This window comes from Chiloscyllium plagiosum, chromosome 18 (assembly GCF_004010195.1).
Source record: "Chiloscyllium plagiosum isolate BGI_BamShark_2017 chromosome 18, ASM401019v2, whole genome shotgun sequence".
NCBI classification, from domain to species: domain Eukaryota; kingdom Metazoa; phylum Chordata; class Chondrichthyes; order Orectolobiformes; family Hemiscylliidae; genus Chiloscyllium; species Chiloscyllium plagiosum.
Genome location: NC_057727.1, coordinates 46,326,428 through 46,331,851, shown reverse-complemented (window position 1 = coordinate 46,331,851; position 5,424 = coordinate 46,326,428).

Sequence of the window (5,424 nt, the reverse complement as noted above, 5' to 3'; positions counted from 1 at the left end):
ATCTTAGCCTGCTTGGCACACCTTCCTCATTCCTGAAGAAGGGCTTATGCCCGAAACGTCGATTCTCCTGCTCCTTGGATGCTGCCTGACCTGCTGTGCTTTTCTAGCAACCCATTTTTCAGCACTACATCTACAAACATCGACTCTCTCCAACACCAACAGTCAGAAGCAGTGGTGTGCACTATCTACAAGAAGCCCTGAGGAAATTCACAAAAGATTCCCAGACACCACCTTCTAAACCTATATCCACATTGATCTAGAAGGACAAGGGTAGCAGGTATAGGTTAACATCACCACCTGTAAATTCCCCTCCAAACCAGTCACCATCTGGACTTGGAATTCTATTGCCATTCCTTCACTGTCTCTGGGTCCAAATCCTGAAATTCCCTCCCTAACAGCATTGTGGATCTACCTACAGCACATGGACTGCAGCAGTTCAAGACATCAGCTCACCACCACCTTCCCAAGGGTAATTGGGAACAAGCAATAAATGCTGGCCAGTCAGCAATGCACACATCCCATCAATGTCATAGAGTCATAGAGGTGTAACCCATCCATGCTGACCAGATATCCCAACCCAATCTAGTTCCACCTGCCAGCACCCGGCCCATATCCCTCCAAACCCTTCCTATTCATATACCCATCTAAATGCTTCTTAAATGTCGCAATTGCACCAGCCTCCACCACTTCCTCTGGTAGCTCATTCCATACACGTACCACCCTCTGCGTGAAAAAGTTGCCCCTTAGGTCTCTTTTATATCTTTCCCCTCTCACCCTAAACCTATGCCCTCTAGTTCTGGACTCCCCGATCCCAGGGAAAAGACTTGGACTATTTATCCTATCCATGCCCCTCATAATTTTGTAAACCTCTATAAGGTCACCCCTCAGCCTCCGACGCTCCAGGGAAAACAGCCCTAGCCTGTCCAGCCTCTCCCTATAGCTCAAATCCACCAACCCTGGCAACATCCTTGTAAGTCTTTGAAAAATAGTAAAGCCACTGAATTTCAAATAAGCGAAGGTACTTACTATTTTGATGCATAAATATCATGTGGAGACATAATAGAGTTAGCCTAATATGGGCAGTAGGAAAATGCCAATGTCTATTATAAAAGATTTAACAGCAGGGTACTTGAAAAGCAGTGCCAGAATTGGACAGAGTTAGCATGGATTTACGAAAGGGAAATCATGCTTGACAAATCTACTGGAACATTGCGAGGATGTGACTAGAAGAATTGATAAAGAGGAGACAACAGATATGACTTATTTGTTTTTGCTGCCAAAGAAATGACAAAAAAGTAGAGGACCCAGCACCGATCCTTGTGGCACTCCACTGGTCACAGGCCTCCAGTCTGAAAAACAACCCTCCACCATTACCCTCTGTCTTCTACCTTTGAACCAGTGCTGTATCCAAATGGCTAGTTCTCCCTGTATTCCATGAGATCTAACCTTGCTAATCAGTCTCCCATGGGGAACCTTGTCAGACACCTTACTGAAGTCCATATAGATCTCAACTACTGCTCTGCCCTCATCAATCTTCTTTGTTACTTTTCAAAAAACTCAATCAAGTTTGTGAGACATGTATTAAAAAAATCCAATTAATTTAACTAAAATAGCTACTCAGAGAAAGTTAGACTACTAAATATCTAAATTAACTCCTGAGAAACTATTCAACAGACCACATACTTGCATCACACACCCTAAACGACACACCCTGGCAACCACTTACACTCACATACCCTGACCCAACACTCTTTGGCACCTGGCCCCCTTGTTATGAAGGTGTTGGTGTGTACTGTAACTTTAAGAGAGGATGGAAGCTAACACGGACTTAAAGAGGCACACAGTGTGCTGAAAGAATTTAAAACGTAACATTTGACTGTGAAACTAATAGTGCGGAGGAGTTGCCATGATACAAAAACAAATTTGAATTCAGTATTTTGACAACATCAAACCAAAGAGCAATCAGATTGGAATTACAGCTCCATATTTCTGTGGGAGTCTGAAGCAAAACAGTTCTCCCTAAAATGGGATGCTCCTTCTTTCATCAAAAATAAGGGCTGAAGTTGCAATCTACATAGGAAAATCTGGCTCATTGATTGGCCAAGTAATCAATTTCATAAACAGACGAATGTGTTTTCCTTATATGGCTAATATGAATTTGTTGCTGTAACATATTATCAATGAAAATATCCGTATTCCGAGTTGTCTCCTATCCAATATGCATCAGTTCATTTGGAATCTACCTGATCTATCTCAGAGACTGACATTTTATTTTTTTTTAACACTCATTTCTTATTAAAAAGGTAACATGACTTTATGGCATGATTCCAGCATCATCATCTCAAGAATAAAGTGCAATAAAAACATTAAAACACAAAGATATCAATAAATATATTCAGTTTGTTTATAGAAATGTAGAGTCATTGAATCACACAGCATAGAAACAGATCCTTCAGCCCAACTCGCCCATATCGACCCTAAGTTTCTAAAACTGACCTATTCCCATTCACCTGCATTTGGCCTATATCCCTCCATGCCTTTTCTATCCATGTACCTGTCCAAATATCTTTTAAATGTTGCAATTGTACTCACCTCTACCACTTCCTCTGGCAGCTCTTTTTCCATATATGCACCGCCTTTTGTGTGAAAAGTTGCCCCTCAGGGCCTTTTAAATCTTTTCCCTTTCTCCTTAAATCTTTGCCCTCTGGTTTTAGACTCCTCTATCCTGGGGAAAAAACATTGGCTATTCACCTTCTCTGTGCTCATCATGCAATGGCTTCTTTGTAAACGCTCTCGGTAATTTATTAACAATTACTGAAGACCCTGAATGTATTCTGTTTTCTGAAAATCATTGTATATGCAGTTATTTTGATGTTTGGCATGTGTAGCTGATGGGTTAGCCTTGGAAAATTGAAAATTTTGATTATATTGGCAAGTGATCCAAACCCAAGGTGGAGCGTTTCTCATTTCTGTTTTTCCCCTTTCATATGAATTGTAAAACTGTTTTAAGCTGTGTGCAGTTCAGAGCCTCCAGCACTGACACTGATCCATGACAGAATGGAATAAAGACATCATGATGGGTTTTCTGCTTCAGAGACTTGGCTGCCTGCCATGAGATGTTGTCAGCTCCACATAATGGGACTCTTAAAATGTAGAACATGGGGACCCTTCAGTAAAATCTCTCTACATTGTTCTTTGTTTTCAGAAGGGGAAAGAAACTGCTCGGAGCAAAATTGTGACCTTTATTTAAAAATGAACCCATTCCAGTAGAATGAACACGATAAGAATGTGTTTGGAAAATGTTGTCACATCAGTAATTTCCTTAATCCATTTAAAATGGCTATCTGTAGTATAAGTATTCATAGGTTAGCGACTTCTCATGTGTTAACTGCTGCACGGTAAATAAACAGACTCCTTTGACTTGGTGTGGTCCATTTTCCATGGGATAATATATCTATTCCAAGATGCTATTTCATACAAAAATGTGGAAAACAATGAGGTCAGAGCAAAGCTCAGATGTCATTCACATTGGGTAAAATTTATTCACTGTTCTTCTATTTGCATAATTTATTCATGTATCTGGGTTAGCATTGATTTGTTACTGTGCTCAGTCTCTGAAATTCGCTCCAAACATTTTGCATTTGATTAATTCCTTTCATTGTTACACTCATTTTGTACATACTTGATATACTGGCGCTGAAAATATGTTTAGAACTAAAATGCTCGGCATAAATTAGGGCACTGAAGGTATTCACTTCCTGGTCATTGACAGTAAGTGATGACACATATCTGGTGGTCTCCAGATTGTCAGAGACCGCGTATACACTCATTAAGACCCTGCGGACATTCTGAAGTGCAGATAGTAAGGAGTTGATCTCAACCAAGTGTTGCGGACTGGTTCCAAGGTCCAAGGACTCTGTGCTGAGGGAACACAGTGAAGCTTGTGGAGCTGTCACCAAGGCACAGTAGGGAAAGATCATTGTCTAAGGTCTTTCTGCCAAAGTTAGATGGGGGTCCATTCAGTAATTGGACCCTCCCGATGCCTCAAATGTATAATATATAATCTTGTACAAGTAGGACATGCCTTTGGTTTGTTTGCTGGATACAGTCAAAGCAGACATATGTGAAATTTAAACTGATTCCCTGATGTATGGGACCTTTGACAAATGTGTCCAACCTTGAACTAGAGTGGAGACTTGTGCTAGATGGACTGCACTTACCTTGATAGCTAACAAGGAAGTGATCCTTTCATCACATTAATTGCTCAATTCAGTACCTCTCCCAGGCCAAGCTAATGGTACAGGAAGAATAACTGGGAGGAGGCTACTTTCCCTGAGTCTAAGTGGGAAAAGTGCCATCCCCAAGCCCTCATCTGATTGTCTGCATAAGTAGAGGAGGAATTCATTGATTTAAAAAAACAGTAGGACATTTTATATCACTATCCACTACACAATGGTTTCAAGGAACTCTATCAGTAGGGAACTCACCCATGCTGAGCCCCTTTTCAATGACCAAGTACATCACTCCCACTCAGCCTGCAGGGAAAAGGCAGCATTTCCAGACATTTTTTGGAGGTTGCTACAATGGCAGAGGGGACTACTTTCTCCTATTTTCATCACACAGTCTCAATGCTCATATTGACGTGCACCAAGACCTTCACCCGTGGCTGTTTCTGATAGGCCTAAAAGGTAACAGGGCCACTGGAGCAAGGAAGCAGCCAGCCCTGTATTTATGTAGCTAGGTTCCGCAACCAGTGATTGTGATGTTGGGATTGCCATGGGCTCCAGAGTGATATCCTCTCTTTTTAATAATAATATTAATGAAGATGGTTGTTTGGGGGGCAATTAAAGATGGTGAATTACTTCCCACCTCACAATTCTTTTTGATTTTGGACAGAGAAAAGCGAGACAAAGATAAGACAAAGAGCAAGGAAATGAGGGCAGTCTCAAGTGAAATAGGTATTTTTTTTTATTTGTTCACTGGAAACCAGTATCTCTGGCTAGGCTAGCATTTACTGCCTGTCCCTATTGCCAAAGGGTAGTTAAGAGTCAACTACATTGCTGCGGGTCTGGAGTCACATGTAGGACAGACCAGGTAAGAATGGCAGTTTCCCTTCCAAAAGAATGTTAGGTAGGTTTTCCCTGACAATCAATATTGGATTCATGGTCATCATTAGATTCTTAATACCAGACTTTTATTGAATTTAAATTCCACTATCTACCCTGGCAGGATTTAAACCCAGGTTCCCAGAATATTGCCTATGTCTCTGGATTAATAGCCGAGTGATAATACCACGAGGTCATCGCCTTCCCATTTCTTTTTGGCATTTACAACAGGTGGCAGTCAATAGATGGAGTTGCAGAGGTGATATCTTCTCTGGGGTAGCTAGATATAATCGGCAGCCTCTATTCAGTTCTGTCCTTA